The 26,145-nt window shown below is 38.4% G+C and overlaps 1 protein-coding gene across 31 annotated transcripts in view; it reads left to right on the top strand.

Annotated features, from left to right (window-relative positions):
* The window catches only part of RBFOX1 (RNA binding fox-1 homolog 1), a 2,443,894-nt gene that overhangs the window by 1,512,870 nt on the left and 904,879 nt on the right, over window positions 1-26,145 (top strand). The window lies entirely within an intron of this gene.

Genomic DNA, 26,145 nt, shown 5'->3' with positions numbered 1-26,145 from the left:
GGTGCTCTAGAAAGGACATGAAGGAACTCAAATATAGGGGCAATGCAGGATTTTCCTTGCATTGACAATAAATCAGTGGCAATAAATATCAAGTAGACGGGGGAAATGGATAGGCTTGATGACAGAAATCACGTTTGTGCCAAATAACTGGGGAAGTAGTTTGACGCAAATTTCATTCGGGTAAAAATATTGTATCTATAATGCTGACATAGTCAGGTGCAAGCTTGACAATATCAAGCTGTCTGCCACGTAAGTGCCAGTTGCTCAAGTGAGACCTGCTGAGGGGCAGCTGGCTTTTTCTAAAGCTGTCTGTTTTCGTTTATTTGTCTCGCCCTTTCATTTATGCATCAGCATGTATTGTTCATCTCTGCTGCCCTTATTTCCTTATCACCAGTCCACGAACACTTCCTCACTCCAATTCATTGCAAGGAACATGGCTAATAAATATTATGTCAGTTACATGGACAAGACATGCTTGTGTTTTAGATTCAGTTTTCAGTCGGGAAGAAGTATATGAACGTGGCCAATGGGAATTGTTCAAATTTTTAAGCAGAATATCTTTTTTTATTATTTCCCAGAGCACTGGTACTGAAATATCGTAGAAATAATGTATATATTTACATGTGTGCGCACACACAATTTGCATATCATAGGATTAGTGTTGTGGAGAAAGGAATACATATTTTACAGTCTAAGGGGAAAATGGCATTGCACAAGTACATTTAATAATCTAACCATCAAAAGGAAAAACCTTGTGTCCTAATGTATGTAATGCTGTGTTTTGGCTAAGTTGTTTTAAGGAAAGAAAACATATTGTGCTTCTAAGACACTCCTAAAAAGACACCACATAAGGGGTATACAGTGTTGAAGCTGTGTTGGTCCCAGGATATTACAGAAACAAGGTAGATGGGGTAATATCTTTTATTGGACTAACATCTGTTGGTGGAAAGGGCAGGCTTTCTAGCTTACACAGAGCTCTTTGACGTCTGGGCAGAACCCGAAGAAGAGGTCTGTGTACACTCGAAAGCTTGTCTCTCTCACCAACAGAAGTTGATCCAGTAAAAGATATTATCCACCTTGTCTCTACAAAATAGGAGAGTCATTGTACAGAAAAGCCCTAAACAAAATTTAAAATAAACTAACAAAAAACATTACATTATACACAGTTTTTTTCCTTTTGATGGTTAGAATGATAAATGTCAGTTGTGATTAAGATAAATGTGTTGCCTTATTACAACTCATTATGCACCATATCTCTCCCTTTTCAGAAGAATACTGGATTTTTCTGATGTTTACAACTCTTTGTAAATCATCTTGCCATATAACAGCTCTAGCTAATGAACATTTTTTTGGAAAGAAACAAAGAATCAGTCAAGTTCTTAGCACCTTATAGTCATCATGACAGCTTCTTAATTCTTGTCAGTAACAAAAATCAACCATTCTGCATGTAAAGGGAGAGGGAGGCTGTGTCTTACATGGCATAAGTAACACCTTTTGCACAATTATGTGATTGACTATTAAAAAGAACACATAACATTGTTTTACCAAACCAGGAGGGGGCAGTAAATTTCTTTTTTTTTTTTGTTAAAAATGGCTCCAATATTATCCGTACAGAAGTCTCCACACTTCTCTGCTGCACTTAGAAATGGCCATTTTCTGTAAGAAACAAATATCTTTACTACATGCTTTCTTGCAGATTTTTAATCACTGCTACTGTTCTTAATTATCTTTTCAAGACAGTATCTGGATTGGTTTTTGTTTTTTTGTTTTTTAATAAATGGGAGAATGATCAGGACTCTCAAACACTAATTTATATCTTTCATCTTAGATATAATCAAAATTATCTCAAATGGAAAAGGCATTTTAACTATTTTGAATACTCCTTTCACATACATTTTTATGCTTCAGTTTTATACGTCCTATGGGTGTTACTCTGTGGTCTGCAGTACCAAGGGCTGAACTCTAGATCCAATGTGTATTCCCTTGTGATTCATTAATCACCCTAGACAGAGTAAATTATCCTTCCAAGATTGCATGTGTGTACACAGACTGGAACCAGGGTGATGCTAAATGTCTGCTTGCAAGTTTACTTTTCTCAATTTGTGTGACATTAACTTGAAGGGGGAAAAACCCTGCAGTCTGCACCCATTCACTTAATTTCTCAGACTAGTTGTATATGACTTCAGGTTGTCACTGTAGGATGGGTTGGGAATGGAATAGAAATGATTATTGGCTATGAAGTATAAATGAGAAGGTGAATAAAAATGCAAATCCATTGCTAATAATGCCACTCATAGGAGTTCAGCAAGCCTCCACTGTAGGTTATTATTATTTTTTTCTCTTTTTTTGCTTTTGGGCACTAAACAGAGAGTTTGGGCACAATTAAGTGGGTTATAAACTAGTTACCAAGCCACTTCAGTTGTGAAGAGCAGAAACTCTTATCACAGTTCTCAAGAACTTTATTTTAATGAATAATCTTTGTTGTTCTACAAATCCAGCCCAGAATCAAAAAAAAGCTGATGCTGTGTTTTTAATGCATCCCTGACATTCTAAAACATTCCCATAAGGAAACTGATTTTATTTTGAACTTTTAGGAATAAGTCCATCTTACTTATAGTTTTGAGGTTTTGGTTTTGCATCTCACAGTTCAAACCAAAATCTTCCTTTCTGGGCAAGACAGCCCTCCCCACTCCCAATAAAATATCAATTGTCTTAATTATTAAGTTACTCCTTTAGTGTTTTGTCCATTTCACTCTGTATACATATGAAGAATTAATTACCTGATTTGTGGTAAAATGCTGTTAAAATTCTGGATTTAATATAAATGTTCAGTTTTCAACAAAATCCAGGGTGAAATTCTGGCCCCATTGAAGTCAGTGGGAGCTTTGCCATTGACTTCAGGGGAATCAGAATTCCACCCCAGATTTATACAGTGTATAAATGTAAGATGCACTAAATGTAAGGTACACATTGTGGAATAACAATACTCGTAGAACTGGAGAATATAAAAATGTATCAATTTGTCCATACTATATCACATATAATTGCAGAACTATGAATATGCAGTTGGAAAAAAATGGCTGTTTTCAAAAACAAAAAATGAGCACCAAATATCATGACAATGAAATGCAAACCAGACACTGAGACCAATTCTGAAGTATCAACACAAGATTTAAAAGTTCTGGTAAACTGCTATCCTTTTATTCACCATAGAAAGTAATTATTGTTTTCATTTAAACTGGGCAACTAAAAAATAGGGATCACTGAAGAATTAGACTTAAAAAAAACAAAACTTGAAAATTATTTTGTCCATTTGGCACCTTGCAGCCTCCTCAGCCAAGAAATAGTGTTTCCATTGAGTTCACAACTTGTCTTCATCACTGTATACATTTTCGAATTGCAGTTGTGTAAAATAGCTTGTCCCTAAAATAGAGTGAATTTACTCGATTTTATAAAAACTCTGGAACAGACTAATACTGTGTCCCTCGAAGCCAATGGCAAACCTCCCTTTGTCTTCACTGATGCAGGATAAGAAGCCCAGATTCTGATCTCAGTTACTTCAAACTTTATACTTGTGTCATTAGATTAGAATTTCTCCCTCGTTTACATCTGTGTAACTGAGGACGCAATATATCACAGATTATCTCATGTTGATGGTGTTTTTCCTTAAGGTAACAAACACACACTTTTTGTTATGGACACAGTAACTTAAGCATGTGTATATTAAGCACTTTATATTTGTTTTATTAGATTAAAAAGAAACCTGAAGTGCACATGCTAAAAAGAGTGTTGTTTGTAGTCATCTAATTAATCTAATAATTTTAAAGCATACACCTTGTTTCCTCCACGTTACAGAGAAGAAAACCTTTAGGTCAGCTACCAAAGTCAGAAAATATGAACATATTGGATTAGATGGATTAATAAGAAAGTGCCTGGCATTGATTTTGTTAGCAGAGTTTTATAACGTGTGCTTTGTTGACAATGTTTATAGCTGAAGTAAAGTAAGTAGCTATTGTTTTTTATTACTATCTTATCATAAGATAGTAAGACAGGCCAGTCCTTGCCTACAGACAGCCCCCAAACCTGAAGCAAATACTCACCAGCAACCACATACCACACAACAGAACTACTAACCCAGGAACCTATCCTTGCAACAAAGCCCGTTGCCAACTGTGCCCACATATCTATTCAGGGGACACCATCACAGGGCCTAAGAACATCAGCCACACTATCAGAGGCTCGTTCACCTGCACATCCACCAATGTGATATATGCCATCATGTGCCAGCAATGCCCCTCTGCCATGTACATTGGTCAAACTGGACAGTCTCTATGTAAAAGAGTAAATGGACACAAATCAGATGTCAAGAATTATAACATTCATAAACCAGTTGGAGAACACTTCAATCTCTCTGGTCACGCGATTACAGACATGAAAGTCGCTATTTTACAACAAAAAAACTTCAAATCCAGACTCCAGCGAGAAACTGATGAATTGGAATTCATTTGCAAATTGGATACAATTAACTTAGGCTTGAATAGAGACTGGGAGTGGCTTAGTCATTATGCAAGGTAGCCTAATTCCCCTTGTTTTTTCCGACCCCCTCCCCCCCAGACGTTCTTGTTAAACCCTGGATTTGTGCTGGAAATGGCCCACCTTGATTATCATACACAATGTAAGGAGAGTGGTCACTTTGGATAAGCTATTACCAGCAGGAGAGTGAGTTTGTGTGTGTCTGGGGGTGGGGGGTGAGAAAACCTGGATTTGTGCTGGAAATGGCCCAACTGGATTATCATACACATTGTAAGGAGAGTGATCACTTTAGATAAGCTATTACCAGCAGGAGAGTGGGGTGGGAGGAGGTATTTTTTTTCATGCTTTGTGTGTATATAATAAGATCTTCTAAACTTTCCACAGTATGCATCTGATGAAGTGAGCTGTAGCTCACGAAAGCTTATGCTCAAATAAATTGGTTCGTCTCTAAGGTGCCACAAGTACTCCTTTTCTTTTTGCGAATACAGACTAACACAGCTGTTACTCTGAAACCTATCTTATCATAGAAATACATTGCCTCTATTATAGTGTAGTCATCATTTTAGAGAGCTGCACTTTTGTGCCACTTGGGGAAACTCTAGAACTGGTAGACTTGTAAGTCCTGAGCACGTCCTGTAACAGTTGTCTGTATTTCTTCCCCCTATGTCCACATAGAAGCTGTGAAAGTATTCTATCCAGCGCTGCAGCATACAATATGAAGAGTGACTGAATTGTGACTCTATAGAAAAGTTGCTGAATGTACCATAGGAACAGGAAACTGTCCTGCATCTGTCACATTAAATGTCCCACAGAAATATTTTCTGTTTAGTAGGTGGATGAGTCTTCTGAAATGTTTCCCAAGACAACTTTCTTTTTCTTTAAAGCCTTGTAATACCTCTATTTAAAATGTGCTTGGTTGATGGTTCATGATCTATGGTGCACCACAAACAATAATGGTTAGCTCATCTTGAGTACAAATTGCTCCTGCAAAATGCATAATGTTCCGTTTGTGTTTCAGTACTGTTGTTTATTGTTTTTATTACTACTATTGTTATTATTACAATGTAGTATGGAAGAGAAAAAGCATCATAATGTTTGCTTTGTTGAAAAATATAACTATATTATATTATTATAATTATATGATTTAATTGGGGATTGGTCCTGCTTTGAGCAGGGGGTTGGACTAGATGACCTCTTGAGGTCCCTTCCAACCCTGATATTCTATGATTCTATGATTCTATCCTCCAAATGGTGTGTTGTTGAGTTAGAGGATATTGGTGGAGAAAAATGTATTTCAAATAAAAATATTTCTGAAATAAAAATTCTAATTTAAAAATTACAGTGTAAGGGTGATGGTGGGAAGTGTGTATGTGTGCATACAGGTCTTTGGAGGATTTTGAGACTGAATCATTTGAATTAGTAATTTGAATGTACATTTAAATAACTCAGCTGTATTAATTATAACTATGCGTAGAACTAAAACTCCCAAGTCAAACTTGGAAGTGGAAAATTAGATCCTTAATACAAGTTGTCTGGTTTTCAGAGATGGTGAGCACTCTCAGTTGGGCTTTTAAGTCAGTGGGAGCTGCACATGTTCAGTATCTATAAAATTATATATTTTTTTAAGACCTAACTTTAGACAACCAAGTTTGAAAATGTTGGACAAATGTTATTGTCCCAGTTATGGACTAGCTCTTATATAATATGTGGTATGGAATATTTAGGGAATGTCTCCACTTGGGTTATTCGAAAATTGTGTTTATGGAATTCAGAGGGAATGATTGCAGGGGAGTCTGAGCTACCTAATGCCTGATCTGACCAACGTCATGCCTCCTCCTTTACTTTAACTTTTTGAATCTACAATAAGAGTGAACACAGTTTTTCCATCACTTTTCTAAAACAATCCTACCACTATTGGTAAATTTATTTTAAACCGTAGAACTATAAAATTAACCTTCAAGCAGTAACATTTTCCTGAAACCATCAAAATACAAATTTCTTAAGTCACTATTCACTATAAAGTCACACATCAGTACTACCTTCCTATTTATGGGTTTCCATCTATGGACTAATTCAATATGCATTTAACTCAGTAGTTTGTATTGAACAGATAATGGAGCTGGTGCATGCCTTGGTAAGTTTCACGTGTCAAATCTTGTGCACTGTTTTTCTGTCCCTGATTGCTGGCGGGGTACTTGAATACAAAGACATTAGTCAGAATTTGGAAAATTCAAAACCCTGAAGGTGGGGAAACCATTTAAACAGAATGGAAACAAATCCAAAACACTTTTCCCAAAAGCAGTTTGGTACCTATTTATTTTTGTCACTTACTTTTAAGAAATAAAGATATTGCTTTCTGAAACAGTGGTACACAGCAAATAACCCATTATCTTCAAAACAATGTGCAATTATTCAATACGGAAAACTGCAGCTTTTAGATGCTTCTGTCTTTTTTTACGCTCCCCCCAACTCTAGCTAATGTCTGATATTGATTCTGAATAATTTAAATGGCAATAAAATTAGGTTTTTATGACAGTCAATCAGAAACATTTCATATTTTAATGTTCATTTAAAGAAACATAGTGCCTTCTTACCTTCTGAATTTCAAAGCCATTAAAGTAATTGCAGGTCATTAAGCTAAATTTCTTTGAATAATCAGGGCAGTTAATCTAATTCATGCACCATTCAAAGCAGTGGACAGAAAAAACTGGGGTGCTCAGCATGGATTAAAAAAAGTTGCAAGATGGATTTTGAGCTGTAGTTATCAATATTTCTTTACAAAATATTACTCTCATACTTAGTGTTGGAAGTTTTAAAATTTCTTTAGATCATATTTATTACTTCTATTCCATATGAAAATCTGTAGAACAGCAGAGACTTTAGGAGGTTATTTTCATTTCCTTTCCTTTTAAATAAATAATTCATTGCATAATTATGTAGATCTTCATTGTGGCTTAAAATTCGTTTTACAGACATTTGCTTTTAAAAACAGACTAAAAATCTCAAAAATCCTCTCACTCGGGCTCCATTTCTGACATAAGAAACATCTGCACAGCTACTCTTGATGTCCATAGAAGTTGTGAGCACATATCTCAGGGAAGAATTCCGTCTATAATACTTCCATCAGTATATGCTTTTCATCCCAATGTGCTGTACCGACCTCAAGCCAAATTATGTTCTGTTACACAGGTATGAAATTTTACTTCAGCTGACAGCAGAATTAGGCCTTCTAACATTCAGCTACTTCTGCACACATTTTAACAGCACACACTAGTTTAGAACAGAACAATGAATATTTCAACCAGACACAACTGCAAGAACAGACTATCATAATGACTATTTGCAGTGTTATAGCGATGTTGGTCCCAGGGTATTAGAGGGACAAAGTGGGTCAGGTGATCTCTTATTTGACCAACTTCTGTTGGTGAGAGAGACAAGTTTTTGAGCTTACACAAGCTCTTCCTGAGGTCTGGGAAACTAAGAAACAGTCGGAGTAAGCTCCAAAGCTTTTCTCTCACCAACTGAAGCTGGTCTAATAAAAGCTACTACCTCACCACCCTTGTCTCTCTAATAACAATAATGTGTGTTTCAATACAGTACTATATTTCCAATCCACAATCATGAGAGAAGCCACACGCTAGATTGTTACTTCCTGAACCATATTTTTGCTGCTGTTAATCTTAACAGACATGAGGGGGTGTGGCCTTGTGGGCAGAGCATGGGATTCAGCATACACAGGTTCTGCTCCCAGCTCTGTTCCTGGGCTGCTGTGTGATCTTGGACAAGTCATTTCCCCTCTGTGCCTTTTTTCCCCATCCTTCCCTTTGCTCTCTTGTGTGTTTAGATTGTAATAGCTTCTTGGCTGGGAGTGTCTCTTCTTCAGTGTTTCTATAGTGCTGGCACAATGAATCAGTTGAGGCTGCTACGTGTTTCTCCAAGGCAAATAATTACTACTTAGATTTTAAACTCATGGGGCAAGGACAGTTTTTTCTGTTTTCTGTACAGTACCTAACACAATAGGGTCCTGGTTCATGACTAGGGCTCCTAGGCAGTACAGTGATACTGAGAATAAATAATAAATACATTGAATAGTAGATGAGAGAATTCGGTCTTCTTCTTTCTCACCACTTTCTTATTTGGGGCTGATGACTCATGATTGTACACCAGACTATTGTGCAGATTGGTCTTTGAGGTCTGCTGGCATCCAGTCCAGATATTGGGACTTTGGCCTCCCCCTTGGTTGTCTTGTATCCACGATTATTGCAAGAGCTATCTAATCCAACTGATGTAGTTTTCGAGTCTCTGCTGGATGTGCCCATCCCAAAGTGGCTTCACCTACCTCAACTTGTATTCAAAGGGAGTAACCCACATAAGGCTCATTTACAACCTGATTTCATTTCCTATCATGGAATGCCCAATCCTTTGACCAATTCAACATCGTCACTTCCAAGGTGAACCGCATAATGATTTCTTTTTGAGTGACTGGCCAAGTCTCTGTTCCATACATTAGGGGATGGGTCAAATTATGGTTTTATACATTCTACCTTTTAACTTGATTGGCATATTACAGAAATCAGGAAATCAAAATAAATTTTAAAAAGTTGCAATTTCCTGTGAGTTGTGGAAATGGTTTATTTTAAAAACATTTCAGGTGTTTTATGATCATTAGCATAATCAGTTTATTCAATTTATTCAAAAATGCCTGTGTGCTTTACAGGCCTAAACTCTCCTCACAAATGTTCCGTGCCACTAAGCAGCTGTTACCTAGCTCAAACTAAAAGTCCAAATAAAAATGCCCCGGAGGATCCAGGTCCAGTCAGTGAGACTAGACATACATCAACTTTTAAACTTACTGCTTTCTTATGTGGTGATTGAAAATATTTGGTGATCTCAGGCAAGGTGTTGGTTAAGAAATGAGTTAATTGACATTTTTAAGTCCAACGTTAATTGCTTCGAGTGACCTCAATGAGTGATTGATAAATCCAGACAACATTAGATATTTTTTCTAATAAAACTCAAAATAATCAAAAAGAAAAGGAGTACTTGTGGCACCTTAGAGACTAACCAATTTATTTGAGCATAAGCTTTCGTGAGCTACAGCCTTAGTCTCTAAGGTGCCACAAGTACTCCTTTTCTTTTTGCGAATACAGACTAACACGGCTGTTACTCTGAAACCTGTCAAAATAATCAGAATCATAATATTCAATATCTTCTGGCATCAAGCCCTAAATGCCTGCTGTTAAGGACAATCCCATTGGGCCCTGTGCTTTGAGGCACCCTATGTGACCACAGCACCTCTACCTAAACAGGAGAGGAGCAAGGCTCTGAAAAAGATTGGCATGGACTCTGTTCAGGTGAATTCACATATAATACAGAAATCTTATCATCTTTGATGAGAGCAGTCACCACTGAGGTGGTTGACTACAGAAAAATAATAATTGTGTTACTTGAACCGATGAATGCATCCAATGAAGTGAGCTGTAGCTCACAGAAGCTTATGCTCAACTAAATTGGTTAGTCTTTAAGGTGCCACAAGTACTCCTGTTCTTTTTGCGAATACAGACTAACACGGCTGTTACTCTGAAACTTATATTGTAGCATATGAGGAATAACTTTTCAATGGAGCTATTTCTTATCTTAAAAAGACTTGCAACAGTAATTTCAATTGAGTTACGTGTGATTTACACCAGAGTAGATGACATCAGACTTGGGTCTATGAAGTTTAAAATGAATATTGAAATTCCATTTAAAATTGACAAAAGTCTACAAAATAGAATTCATATTTGTGTTGTATATGAAATTAGTGGAATAACAAATCTTATTGGGTGAGCTAACATGGAGCATCTGTTTGGTCATAGCAACATGAGATAAATCACTTTTAAGCTTAGCACAGTAATTTATTTGTAGTTTAATCAGTCTAATTTATTTTTGGCACATATGACATTCTCTATTCCATCCCTAATATTACTGAAGATCCTTGAAACATGGGATAATTTATGCCACGGCAGCACCTTCTGCTTCGTTATCGCCATTTGAAAGCATCTTGAAAATAGTGCCAGGAGTTTTCTTTCTATTTTCTTATGCCCATTTACAGACAGTATAAGTTTTATCACTACTATTTTTTAAAGCAGGTGTGAAAGGCCACAGAAAATTCCACTCATTTTTTACTAAAAGCCATGATTCAGGAAAGCTTTTGCTTGAGCCCATCTTTATTCAGAACTGCACTTGCTTAGCTCTAATGCCTGAATAGGGATGATTTCCTGCACTGGGCCTAGAAGAGTCCTGTGTTCTTTGAGCAGGGGGATCAAGACTTAAATTGTGATGGAATAAAGGTGACAGTGAAATCAGATGTCTCAATACTTATTTTAAAATACCTGTTAATTTTTCTTCTAACTGAGCTAGAAGCAACCAAGCCAGGTGCTGAACCTATAACATTTACTCCATACTGTTATATTAAGAGGGGTGTGCCTATTACAATGTGTTTATTATCATGAATATAATTTACACTATTTGGCTGATGCTACTATCTGAGTTACTTTGTTCTTTTGAAAGTTGCAATGAGCAACTGGTTTAAATATAAAAGTTTCTGTGGTGCCTGTGGGTTTTATTGAATTGGCTTACTTGTCTTTGCCCAAAATTAAGGAGTGGTTTCTCAGCTGGAGTTGGTGACTCACTGACCAGTTACTACTGGTTTTAACTTCAAAGAGGTGTTAATTTTTCAAACTCCTGCTGAGTGTCCATCAACTTCAGTGACCCACTGCCTTTACATCTCATAAAAAAAATGTTTTGCATTCCATTATGTTCAAAGTATAGCCTTTTTAATCTGCATATTTCTTGCAGGCTATGTTGGCTTATTTCCACTGGAATACATTAGAATGGAAAGTATTAGAAATATTGATTTATCATTTGTAATGCTGAAGTGATGTATTGAAATGAAATTTGGATGCTCTCCAGCCCTCCAATAACTTTGACATTATTGGATGAATCTAGATGATCTCATTCTAATTAATATGCTAGTTCCATGTGAGAAGTGTAGAGAGAATGGACCAGAAAGACAGTCAAAAATGGTATTTCAGGTACTGAAAACTGTCAAGCACTAAGTGTAAAAATGATGCTGCCTTACATTTTACATTTTTGATAGAAAGAAATAATTGTTTTTTTGCTGCTGGGGTTTGGGGTCTTTTATCTATGAGCACATGCACAGGAAGGCATAATACCCATTTGTGTGTACCATGTATGAAAACACAGAGTACACACGTGCAGTTTTCTGTGTGGATTTATGGTTTACATTCTGCAACGCAGCTGATGGCAATAAACCATCCTTTAATTGGGTGAAGTTCAGACAGGGATTCAAGACATTAATGTTAACCATGGAATGCTCTTCTTGCATGAAACTTGTGATCCTTTCCTTCTGCATTTCAGTAAATGTATGCACTAGCACCTCCAATAATATGGCAACATAAAAAAGAAAGGTATTTAAAGCTGTTACACTGTATATCATTTGGTCTCTCTTTATCCATCTACTTAGCTTTTCTTCTGAACCAATTGAATTAGTACACGTTGTTTCTATATTGTTTTTAAAAAAAAACAAAAAAACAAACAAACCTGTGCATTCTCTTGTCCATTTTGCTTCTCGAGCCTTTGTTTTTGTGTGTAGAAGTTAATGGAGGGAAAACTGCCTGTCATCAGATTTATGCAGAGTTGTGAGTGAGTGAATGCTGCCATCACTGAAGTTGCCGTCTATTTCACATTGATTGAGCTTCCTGGGCTTGAGGGATTTTTGCAGGACTGAGTTTTTATGGTTGATATGTTTTTGGTCATTTGTCATAAAATCATTCCAACCACGCTGTTTACTGGTCTGAATGCTTAATTACTGCAGTAGCAGGGGATGGCATAGTTTTAGTTTTGACTAAATATTCATGCAGAAATGTTAAATCATTGGTAATTATCTTCTGTTTTCTCCTGTGGTGGATTTTACCTGTAAGCATCTGTTTTAAGTAAAATAATTTGTCTGTCAGAAATTAGAAATGACATTTGTTATCCGTGTCCCAATAAATGACATTGCTTGCCTTATTGTACGTTCACAGTTCATATTGCAAAATTGGATGGACCTCATTGAATTTATAGTGATTGTGTGAACTTTCCATGCATTTAGGAAGATGTTACTCTTTATCACTAATAAACGCTTTTAATAGTTCAGATGAATTAAAAAACAACTGCTGAGATGCTTAATAACAATCCATTGTTTTTAGTCAAAATCAGATCTACCTAAAAGAGTAGCAAATGTTCATATAATAGTAGTTTCTCTATAGTCTGTTTTCCCCTTTTTTAAATACTGCAAAACACATCTGTTTGAAAGAGTAGGATTTTTTCTTATTTTTCTACCTATTGAAAATGTGTAGGCTTCCACATGTATTTCAGTCACACTTCTCCCTTTCCCTCCCCTCTGTTTTTTTGCCTGGGATTATGGTTTTAATATTTTTCTTTTCCTGTACCTTTCCCCCTTTCAATCTAGCCAAATTTGCTACTGTAGTCACAGCAATCTTGTATCTTTTTATGCATTTTTTTATATAAAAGCACTTCTTAACTTTTTAGAGTGAGTGTATTTTTATCAGAAGAGATACATAAAAGTAGAAAATCAATGTTTTAATGCCAAGGTAACTTGTCAGTGTAACCTTAAATATTTACTACAATGTTGATGATTCATTTTTCTCTGAGTCAGCAGGGCATTTCTATTTCAATTTTTCATTGTACTGCAGTGCAACCCTTTTAAATTTACTTTACTATAACTGGAATGTTTTTTCCTTTTAATCCTTTCATTGTAAACAAAAAACTGTACCATTAACTATTTTCTTGTGGTTATATTTTATTTAACTAAAACAGTCCTTTTTAACTATCACTCTTATTCTAAGCTATTACACTTTAAAGTCATCTGGATTCCTTCAGGGCTGCCAAAAGGTGAAATTGACTTTTTGAGAGTGTATTGCTGAAAACTGCAGCCTGTGCACTTTTTCAAGTAGAAACATCTTGTGTGTTAAGACTGAAAGAGAAAATTTACAGCCAGTTTCAAATTGTTAGCTGAGGTCAGAAATCGAAAGTTCAATAAGTGTCCACTTTTGCAATCACATCAACCTTGTTTAGATGACAATGTGCACTAAGGTGACTCTTCGGGAGTGGACGCTCGGGAAATGTCTTGCTATTTCAACCACAGATGTCCTTTACAGGCACCACCTATTCTCAGTAGTAGGTATATTTGGAAATTAAAATTGTCTTTGTAACATACATACAGAGTAGAGTGTTGCAGCAAAAGGTGTTCTAAAATACAAATATAGGAAACACCAGACAGACTTTTTCTATTAAGGGATACTCAATTCACCATGATAGTATGACCTGAACTCCCTTCAAATGGTGTATGTAGGGTTCTGTTGAAACAGTAATGTGGTGTTTATTTTGTTCATTAGAAAAGATCTCCTATATATTTTATTCAGTCAGAAGCAGCTGACCCACATAATTCAACACTGTGAATTGAATGGCATGTGTTATAACTTGTAATCTAAAGAAGTGGAGGGTTATTTCTGGATTGTTTTTAAAAAGAAATTTCAATGCATAAGCCTGTGTAAACTACAATATAGTGGATCTATCAAACTAGCAGAATACTGTTATGTTTAGAAGATTAACTAGTCCAGAGTTATTTGTCACACCAATGGAAGCTATAATTGACAAATTACAATGTATTACAGTTTAGAGTATACTTAGAGTATTAGCGCTGGTTAATTGACATGAAAGTCCAGTCCAGCACATTTTCAGGTAATTTTAAAATGGTTTAAAATAATCCTGAGCACAATAATATTGAGAGAGAAAAATTCTCTAAATTGCTCCAGAATGGAAATTTTTGGCACTTCTAGATTAGTTTTCTTCTAAGAAGATTAGAAAATTCTGTCCACTAAAGTAAGTGTGTGTGTGTGTGTGTGAGAAAGAGAGGGGTGGGGTGGGGGAGAGTGCATATGGAAGAGAGAATTAGTTCATAGGATAACTTATCTATGTCAACTTCAGTGGATTATCATCATTGTCAAACATAAGCAGGAAGAGGGACCTGTAAAATACTCTGTTTAGATCGGGTATGTCTACACTATGAAATTAGGTTGATTTTATAGAAGTCGATTTTTAGAAATCAATTTTATACAGTCGATTGCATATGTCCCCACTAAGTGCATTAAGTCGGCGGAGTGCGTCCTCACCACTGTGACTAGCATCGACTCATAGAGCGGTGCACTGTGGGTGACCATGAATGATATCACTCTCCTGTGGCTAACACAGAAAGATATAGACCAAATGTTGCTTGAATGTGACCAAAACCCAGGACCATTCGATGCCATGCTTTGTGCTGCAATGATTCCAGACTACTTGCTTCTGGCTTGGTGTGGTAAAGTGTCCTACCGTGGAGAACGAAATAAGGCAGCCCTCCCCAGAAATCTTCTGCAAAGGCTTTCAGAATACCTCCAAGAGAGCTTCATGGACACGTCCCTGGAGGATTCCCAAGCCATCCGCAGACACGTTAACAGACTTTTCCAGTAGCTGACTGGCCGTGAATGCATCCCAAGTCTTCAAGGCAAATCAAACATTAAACACTATTGTTTTTAAACCCTGTACTGTAGTTACAAATGTGCACTCTCCAGAGGTGCCTTCTCGGCCTTCAGGGCTGGGGATCCTAACTTGGGAGGATATTGGCTCCAGGGTGATGAAAAGGTCCTGGCTGCCAGGAAAAATGGATTCACTGCTTGCCTTCTGCGCATTCGCCTCCTCCTTCTCCTCCTCGTCCACAAAATCCTCCTTCGTATTGTGTGAGACTCCCCACTTGCACTTGTCCACAGACCGTGGTGGGGTAGTGGTAGGGTCCCTTCCTCCCCGCCCCAATGTCATGTAGCTGATCATAGAAGCGGCATGTATGGGGCTCTGACCCAGAGTGACCGTTTGCCTCCTTTGTCTTTTGGTAGGCTTGCCTGAGCTCCTTAACTTTCACACAGCACTGCTGTGTCATGTCCCTGTTGTAGCTTCTGTCCATCGTGCCCTGTGCGATTTTGGCATATATATTGGCATTTCTTCTTTTTGATCGGAGTTCTGCCTGCACAGATTCTTCTCCCCAGACAGTGATCAGAACCGGTGTCTCCCGTTCGCTCCAGGCTGGAGCTCGTTTGTGATTCTGCGGGGACTGCATGGTCACCTGTGCTGCTGAGCTCGCCACGCTGACCTAACAGGAAATGAAATTCAAAAGTTCCTGGGGCTTTTCCTGTGTACCAGGCTTGTGCATCGGAGTTGAAAGTGCTGTCCAGAGCGGTCACATTGGAGCACTCTGGAATAGCTCCCAGAGGCCAATAACGTCTGTTTTCATCCACACTACCCAAAATTCGACCGAGCAAGGTTGATTTTAGTGCTACTCCCCTTGCCAGGGAGGAGTACAGAAGTGAATGTTAAGAGCCCTTTAGGTCGATGGAATGGGGTTGCTTGTTTACAGGCATTCATTATAAAATCAACCTAACACAGCTAAATTCAACCTAACCCTGTAGTGAAGACCAGGGATTAGAATCTTAGAGTTAGAAGGAACTGCAAGGGTCATCTAGTCTAGGCCCCTGCCAAGATGCAGGATTTGTTGTGTCAGATAGCTATCCAGCCTCCTTTTGAAAACCTCCAGTGAAGAAGTTTCCATAAGTTCCCTAGGCAGTCTGTTCCATTGTCCTACTATTCTTACAGTAAAGAATTTTTTTCCTGAGATTTAATCTACATCTGCTGCACTGTTGTTTGAACCCGTTGCCTTTTATCTTGCCCTCTGAGGCAAGATAGAGCAACTTTTCTCCATCTTTTTTATGGCAGCCTTTCAAATATTTGAAGACCGCTATCATGTCCTCCCTCAATCTCCTCTTTCCAAAATAAACATACCCAGTTCCTTCAGCCTTTGCTGTTATGGCTTGCATTCCATCCCTTTGATCATATTGGTCACTCGCTTCTGGATTCTTTCCCATTTGTCTACCTCCTTTCTATACATTGATGACCAAAACAGACACATTATTCCAGCTGAGGCGTAACCAGTGCTAAGTAGAGTGGTATTATCACCTCCCATGACTTGCATGCTATGCCTCTGTTAATCAGTGGTGCAAGTAGGGTGGTACAGTCCGATACACCATACCATTGAAATATTTATTGGGGATACGCCATACCAGAAAGACACAGGAGCAGAACGTGGGGGTGCTGGGTGGCCCCATGGCGGCAGCTCCTCCAGTGCAGCTGTACCGCCCCCAGCCCTGTTCTCTGCCAGGGCTGTACAGACCCTAGATAGGAGACACAGCTGTGTGGAAGGGCTGGAGGTGGTACAGAAACACCGGAGAGCTGCTGGCGTGGTTCTGCTCCTTTCACCACTGTGGTTCCAGAGAGCCCTGTGGTTCAGAAGTCTGTATCCGGTGCAGTGGGAGGACAGAGCCCCTCTGCCCCTATGTAACATGGGATGGGGAAGGGACAGGAAGGAGTTGGGCGGGGGTATGTGGGGAGGTCATGTGCTCCCCCTTTAGCTGGTGACCCCCTTTGTGTCCCTGCCATGAGTTACCTATGCACAGCGTACTGGTAAGAAATAAATTCTACTTGCACCACTGCTGTTAATGCAACCTAAAGCTGCATTTGCTTCTTTGCAACAGCATTTTTATTGCTGGCTCATGTTGAGGTTGTGATCCATCACAACTCCCAGATCCTTCTTAGCAGTGCTGCTGCCAAGCTGGTTATCCCCCATTCAATATCTATGCATTTGATTTTTCTTCCCTAAGTGTAGCACCGGACTTTTGTCTTTGTTGAATTACATTTTATTGTCTCAGAGTAACAGCCATGTTAGTCTGTATTTGCAAAAAGAAAAGGAGTACTTGTTGCACCTTAGAGACTAACCAATTTATTTGAGCATAAGCTTTCGTGAGCTACAGCTCACTTAATCGGATGCATGCATCTGATGCATCGGATGCATGCATGCAACTGCATCGGTTGCATCCGATGAAGTGAGCTGTAGCTCACGAAAGCTTATGCTCAAATAAATTGGTTAGTCTCTAAGGTGCCACAAGTACTCCTTTTCATTTTATTGTCTGTAGCCCAGTTCCCTCTGAGTCTTAGCTTTATTCTCCAAAGTGGTGGCAACCCCCCCACCCCCAGCTTTGTGTCATCTGCAGATTTGATCAGTATGTTCTCTATTCCTAGATCCAGGTAATTAATAAAGATGTTAAACAACACTGATACAGAACAGATCCCTGTGGACCCCCACTTGAGACCTCCTTCCAATCTGACATCATTCCATTAATTGTTTGCAATTGTTGAGCCAGTTCTGTATCCACTTAAGGGTAGTTTTGTTAAGTCTGCATTTCTCCACTTTACTTATCAGAATGTCATGAGGGACTGTGTCAAAAGCCTTGCTGAAGTCCATGTACATTATGTCCACCACATTCCTCCTATCCACCAAGCCAGTTGCCATGTCAAAAATGGAAATCAAGCTGTTTTGGCATGATTTGTTCTTGGTAAATCTATGCTGGCTGCTACTGATTGCCGCTTCATCTTCTATGTATTTGCTAATTGAATGTTTTATACATTGCTCTAGTAGCTTCCCTGGTACTGAAGTCAGGCTGTCTGGTCTATAGTTCACTGGCTCATCCTTTTTCCTCCCCCTTTTGAAGATGGTGACTAGGTTAGCCCGTCTTCCAGGACCTCTCCTGATAACTCATGGCCTGAAGATGTTCATATACTTCTACCGAGCACCTAAAGCTCATGCTTCTATATGCATCACCATGGAAAATGCTTAGTGATGAATAAAATGCTTAGTGATGAATAGTTACCCTATTGTTTTGATTGCATAGTTGCTTCTATTATGCTTAAATGAAGTAGTAGGAGGAGTAGGGAGATGAGACTATTGTACGGTGGAATTTGTTTTCCAGCATGGTGGTATTCGTGATTATATTGTGCTCTCAGGTCTCTGCAGCAAAAGCGGAGGTGGTTTGTCTTGTCTCTAGATTGGGAAAGGAATCTAAATTATGACTCACTCCATTCTCTGTCAAGTCTGCACTTCTCAAAAAACAAAGCTCTCTCTCCTCTGATGGCATCGCACTAAGACCCTAGATCAGCAGTTCTCAAACTGTGGGTCGGGAACCCAAAGTGGGTCGTGACCCCATTTTAATGGGGTCACCAGGGCTGGTGTTAAACTTGCAGAGGCCTGAGGCCTAAGCCAAAGCCTGAGCTGCTTCAGCTCTGGGTATCGGGGCTCAGGTTATAGGCCCCCCTGCCTGGGTGGTGGGGCTCACGCAAGTTTAGGCTTTGGTCCCGCCCCTTGAGGTCATGTAGTAATTTTTATTATCAGAAGGGGGTCGCAGTGCAATGAAGTTTGAAAACCCCTGCCCTAGATCTTGATATCTCACTCTTCTGAGACTTAACAGTCTCTTCCAGCTATATCCAACTAGTTTTCTTAGGGACCTATTATCCAGAAGCCACCAGACAGGTTACACCTGGAGGCATGTCCAATAATTCAGCATAGATGATCATTTTAAGTGATCCACACTCTTGTCCAGAAAACAGAATTTCTCAGGAATATGAAAGGAAAATGCACTTCTGGTATAAGTCCACTAAAATCCAATGGAGTTGTGTCTGCTTACACCAGGACTAAACATGATATGGCATGTACTCTGCCAGCTGAAATGTATCTTTACGTGTGGGCCAAATTTTGTGCCCCCCCACCTTTTTTTGTACACTGGCATAAATCCAGAATCTGTTGCTTCAGTGGAGTTATTCTGGATGATGGCTGATGGAAACAAAAGCACAATTTGGCACCATGTGTTTTTAAATACAAGCATTTGTGTATTCTAATAATTAATTTGAGATCATTTAATGTGTTTTATAAACTCTTCCCCCATTTATGTCTTTTAATTTCTTTTAACTGTTGACCATGTGTTGTCTCCTCTTTAATTCATTCTTTTTTGATTATAAGGGATGTATAGCTTCTATTTCAAAACTGTCCATCTTTCTTCCTCTAAACCTTGTGTAGATATGTGTTTGAATAGCTTGACAAAGAAAATCACACCACGGATACAAATCTATTATGCACGTTGCCCATGATTCAAAAGTTGACCTGCTTGGTGTTTTTATATGTATTTTTTCGTTTGGCACATCAGTGAGATTTATATATAGATTGTTACCCCTTCGCAACTTTGGCATTTTATAAGATCACATCTTTGAAAACAGTAAAGCAGTAAATTGCCCAATTTAGTATAAGTTCACTTCCACTGCCCACTCAGAATTGGTGGTGGCTTATTAATGTTTCAACTTGAGAGTCTGGACTTTTCACAATATAATTTAGATTCCAAAACTTTAGCACAAGCTGAAGAAAAGAGGTGCTAAGGGTGCTGTAGGGAAGGATATGTGGCAAGAAGATGAAGACCATGTCAACATGTACAGAGGCCACTATTTGCTCATATCTTCCTTCCCAATATGGTATGATTGGTAGTTGTAAATTGTAGGCTACACCTTGTTGGCATTGAGAGCATGTGGTGGGTTCTCTCAAACTTTCTGCTTAATTTAGGCTAGAGGGACTATGGCTTGCCAGCTAATACTGCATTTGTAGTTTCCATAAAATTTGTAGCATTGGCCTTTATATCAATTATCGCTGATGTTTTTAGTTCCATATCATCTCTAGTGGCTTTGGCAAAGCAGAATAATATTGAATGTTATTGTCAATCATTGGAGAGTCAACTGACATATTGCAAACATTTTTATTGATTTACACATGTAAGTACTAACAAGTAAGGAGGTACCAGTGGTAAAGGATGAATCATTTTTCTCTCTCCAGTACCTGTGACAAGTATAACCCAAATGTGGTAAAAGCCCTAGTGCTATTTTCATTTATCTCTCTTTGTGTCTCCTTTTCCCTTAATTGATCAGTGAATACTGACTTGTTGCTGATACTAGTGATTTGTACTAACTGCTGTATGAATCAACAGAATTTTCAGATTTCTGTTTCTTTAGAAAAAGGCATCTTTTAGCAATTCTTTATTTTCAAAAATAGTGGCTCATTTACAGCATTCAGAGCATCATAGTTACAAATACACCCCTTCCATTATATCTACAGCTATGCTGATCTCATTGTTTAAGTTAGACATCCAGACTGAAGCCCAGTCTCATACTTCCCATATTCTTCCTTAAGGAATAGCTGAGTTTCTGCAGTTTCTCCTGTTGCCTGAAGCTAAGATGTTGAGACAGACAGCTAAATTTCTTTTATTTCCGATACTACTTGGTATTTATATCTCATCACTCCACCAAAAAAATCTACATAAATAAGTTTAAAACTTTTTAAAAGACCCGCTAAATTAAATGAGTTTATACAGAAACCTCATTTCATGAGTATTTTCAGGCCCAAATCTTACCAGAAAAAAATGTTGTTACACAAAGGGTATGTCTACACTACGGAATAAGGTCGAATTTATAGAAGTCGGTTTTTTAGAAATCAGTTTTATATATTCGAGTGTGTGTGTCCCCACAGAAAATGCTCTAAGTGCATTAAGTGCATTAACTAGGCGGAGTGCTTCCACAGTACCGAGGCTAGAGTCGACTTCCAGAGCGTTGCACTGTGGATAGCTATCCCACAGTTCCCGCAGTCTCCGCTGCCCATTGGAATTCTGGGTTGAGATCCCAATGTCTGATGGGGCTAAAACATTGTCGCGGGTGGTTCTGGGTACATATCGTCAGGCCCCCCTTCCCTCCCTCCCTCCGTGAAAGCAAGGGCAGACAATTGTTTCGCGCCTTTTTTCCTGAGTTACCTGTGCAGACGCCATACCACGACAAGCATGGAGCCTGCTCAGCTCACCGTCACCGTATGTCTCCTGGGTGCTGGCAGACGCGGTACGGCATTGCTACACAGTAGCAGCAACCCATTGCCTTCTGGCAACAGACGGTGCAGTACGACTGGTAGCCATTCTCGTCGTGTCAGAGGTGCTCCTGGCCACGTTGGCTGGGAGCGCCTGGGCAGACATGGGCGCAGGGACTAAATTTGGAGTGACTTGACCAGGTCATTCTCTTTAGTCCTGCAGTCAGTCCTATTGAACCGTCTTATGGTGAGCAGGCAGGCGATACGGATTGCTAGCAGTCGTACTGTACCATCTTCTGCCGGGCAGGCAAGAGATGAGGATGGCTAGCAGTCGTACTGTACCATCTTCTGCTGAGCAGCCATGAGATGTGGATGGCATGCAGTCCTTCTGCACCGTCTGCTGCCAGCCAAAGATGTAAAAGATAGATGGAGTGGATCAAAACAAGAAATAGACCAGATTTGTTTTGTATTCTTTTCCTGTCTACCTGGCCAGTGCATCTGAGTTGAGAGTGCTGTCCAGAACAGTCACAATGGAGCACTCTGGGATAGCTCCCGGAGGCCAATACCATCGAATTGTGTCCACAGTACCCCAAATTCGAGCCGGCAAGGCCGATTTAAGTGCTAATCCACTTGTCAGGGGTGGAGTAAGGAAATCGATTTTAAGAGCCCTTTAAGTCGAAATAAAGGGCTTCATCGTGTGGATGGGTGCAGGTTTACATCGATTTAATGCTGCTAAATTCAACCTAAAGTCCTAGTATAGACCAGGGCAAAGGGAAGATGAGGTATAAAAAGCACTTTACCATTCTAAAAATCCAAGATCAGTTTCTCTTTCTGGACAGTATCCTTCATGATACTTCTCTTCCCTGTAGAGGTTAGATTGATGGCTGCTTTATGACTGAAGGCCTTTATATCATTTGACTTAGCGCTTTGCTTCCTAAAATGAATTTTAGTTGGTAGCTGTAGCTCCTCTTCGCTTTGGTCATTGAGAAGAATTGTCTTGAATGGATTAGTAGATTTCCTTGTGGAAAGCATGTCTGATACTGAGAGTTCACAGTTCTTGTAGTCAATGCTCTTGAAAATATGTTGTTGAATTAATATATTTCTGTATTCAAGATCATTTAATTCACTCCCTTAGTAAGCATGCGTTTTGTCACTTTTTCTATACATGGGCCATAACTAAGCACAGTAAGTCACATGGCGGTTTTGATGTGGATCCAACAAGTCTTCCAAGTCACACTCAGTGTTAGCTACAAATTCATAACTCGTCCAGCCAATGTCACCTTCTCGGATGTAAAGGACATTGAAGAGTCTTCAAAGCTAACAATGTATTCTGTACATTTTGTAAGAAACGCGTATGGTGATACCGTTTCCAGTTTTTAAAAATCTACCATATTTCCTGATAGCTTTTATGAAATATAAAAATGAAGGGTACAATTATTCTGTACATCCCCTTCATACCACCGCACTCCAAGTTAGGAAGAGATTTTTTTTGTTAAAAGTATCACATCCTGAGCTTTGAGGTGGAAAGAAAACCGTGCCTGGGTATTTAGCATGTATTTGAGGTGGATGGTTATAGAAGCCCATCTCCTGTTGTTATATGGGTTTCACTGCAGGGTTTGGTGTTTAAACATATCATTGGATTTTACATTGGGAAATCTGCCAATGCAACAAGCACACCTTTCTCTTTCCTTATCTCCCCTTACCCCTCCCCTCTTCCAAGGATCAGGATGTTCAATTTAAGTGTTTTCCTTCCCAGTAACTTCTAGTTCTGTTTAGTAATCGTGATGTAAACAATGAGTCAATTTTTCAAAGCCTCAACATAGTCTGTTAACTTAACTAATGCAACTTAGTGAGTATAGTTCTTAAACACACACACACACACACACACACACACACTGAATTTGTGCCATTGCCTGCAGAGTTTTTGGATGGAAAATAATTACGCATGCAAAATAACAGGCACAAATTTGGAAAGTGGTTTTGAAACTCCCCTTATTGATCATACTGAAATTTGATTCTTAGTTACGTGTGAAATTTAAATAGCTGTTATCCCTCGCAATTATTTTTTTCATTGTATAACATGCATTTTCTCTCTTGTCTATGTTTCTAATATTTCTCTCCTTCTGTTGTTGTTCTTAAGACTGGTTTCATTTAGTTACTCTTCAGTCCTGCCATCTTTTTGTCTATCTGTCACTTCTTGTCATAATAAAAACTGTACTATCACTAGACATTGTCTGTTTACTTCATGTCTGTAGATGTCTAGCACAATGTGGGTCCCTGATTTAGCATAAGTCATTATATACTATGATAAAAAGAATCATTTCTTTGCTGCATTACTTTCAGTAGTTTCAAGATGTAGGACTTTCTGAAGTGACTAATGTTTACTCATGCATGCAGTCCATGGAGATTATTGGCATGATGTAAATTTTGTAGAAATAGGCCAATAGTCTCTATGAAATTGGTTATTACCATGTTTTATCTAATTGTTTGCTTTATATTTTAATGTTCTATGTAAATGATACAGACAAATATAGATGTTAGACTAAAAACTTTCCTTGTCATTTTAAAATTACAATATTGATTTTTGTATTCCATTATGTCTCATACTATAAACCTTAATTTGAGAGTAGGAGGACAGGATTAAGTTTAAATGGGCTAAATTCTAATAGCTCAGCATGTTACATGTGAACCACTTGAATTCAAGTGGTTAACAGAACAGCCATATTATTTCAGTGCATAACTTTCTCTCTACAAACAAAGGGGGGAGGAGGGGAAAGGCTTTTAAACCCTACCATCAAAGACTAGGAATCCAGTTAGTGACATAATTCCCTCTGGAGTTTTCAAATACCAGGAGAAATTATGTTACCTCACTTGATTGGAACTTCTTCGGGAAATGAGAGGTTGAGGGAGAGTGAGGGTTTAAACAGGGAAACTATGTGTTTTCTTGAACACAATGCCACAACCTGCAGATACCATGGCCTCCTGAGTTACAGATGTGTAGATGAAATCTTTATGAGCTGCAAGTTTGTATTTTTACCTTCTTTTTGGTAACTAAACTTTCTGAAATTTTTCAGCTAGTTTTCAGTAGTGCATTTTCCATATCATCAATCATTACATTTATTTTTTCTTTTATTGTGTTTGGACTTGCACATAGGGTAAATCTAGTCTATGGGAAAAAATTTAAGTGTCTGTCTGATTTAGGAACTAAGTTCCATTAAGTATTCGAGATTTAGCCTCCTAAGTCACTCAGGGCCAGATACTTATTAGTATTTAGTTGCATAACTCATATGGTGGGAGTTAGTTAGGCACCTATGTTTAAAATTAGGCCCTTAATTGCTTCTAAAAATGGGGCTTAGGCTCTTTCAGAATTTTATCCCCTATCTATAATCTTTGAGTGCACCATTTGAGGAGGTTGATTTGTGGAGTCCCCTGAATACACATTATCTAATACGGTTCCATTAGAGTTTGATCTGTTTCTTCCACATTATCTGGTACAAATTGGACAGTATTTGAAATACAACCTCTTACTGCTCAAGGGGTCCCCTTGTTTTAAGTTTGACATGCTAGGGATTATACACTGATTTGCTGTAACCTTGTGTGTCTGTTAAGTTTCTGTTTGCATCATAAGTGGGAGTATGAAATGAACACTTGAGAAAGGTGCTTGTGATAATATATATAAGAAACTAGATCCATTTATAATTACTTCTGCTTGAAAGTCTCCTTAGTAGTATCTGCCAAAGTTTGACAACTCTGAATAAGAAACAAAAGTATGTATGTAGTGCAGAGGAAATTATTCTATATGTGATGTATAATTTAGAAGCCTCTATGAATATTTTCTAAACCAGTTAAGGTTAATTGTTCAACCTATTGTATGGAGAATTTGGTGTGCAACACTTGCTATTGTTAATAGGATCTAATTTCCTGGCACTGAGCAGCAAAACATCCCTTGTTATCTGAAAGGTCAGGTCAGGCAAACCTGAAGGTAACTATCATTTAGAAGCATATATTATCTTGTATAACAGTTGTACAGTTTGTGTTGGATGGCCCTTTTATAACTTAGAACAAGGGAGGAAACATCACCATTTCTGATATAGAAGGACTGCAAATTGGAACTCTTTACACAAGAGGCCAGGTTCATCCTGGCTGTAACTCTAATAGAATATATACAAATACATTTCACAATGTGTACAATTATGCTTTAGATATATGCTGCATGAAAAACCCGATATGCAAAGAACTGGGCTAGATTTGCTAGATTTGAGGAAAAACTGTATGTGATGATAAAGGGGATTTACCTTCAGATTTTCTCCTTTCTAAAGCTCTCTTCCCCAGAACATAGAGAACACTAGTCATGAGCAAATTTCATCTGCTTTAATTTGAAAAGGGATCCCAAAGTTTCATGTTTTCTTTTCTTTTAAGAATATTGAAATATTTTAAGGTCTGTAATTCAAACTGGAATTTAGTACATCTTACACATTCTTCCTAAAGCAAGTTCTCTCATGAGATTTTCCATATTTGGTACTGTTTGGACTGTAAACACTATGACATCATCTGTTCTTGTGGTGTCTTGGTATCTTGAAGAGAAAGTGCAGAAACATGAGAACATAGGGCGAAATAATTTCAAAGCTTAGAAATGAAAATCTTCAGCTTGAGTTGGATTTGAGAACTTTATTTTATGCAAAAGAATGCAGGATTACCATCACACCCACAATGAACTACTGCAGCTGCCTAGAGAAGATGAG

This window comes from Caretta caretta, chromosome 10, assembly GCF_965140235.1.
Source record: "Caretta caretta isolate rCarCar2 chromosome 10, rCarCar1.hap1, whole genome shotgun sequence".
Classification (NCBI taxonomy): Eukaryota; Metazoa; Chordata; order Testudines; family Cheloniidae; genus Caretta; species Caretta caretta.
This window is presented reverse-complemented; position numbering and strand designations above follow the sequence as displayed.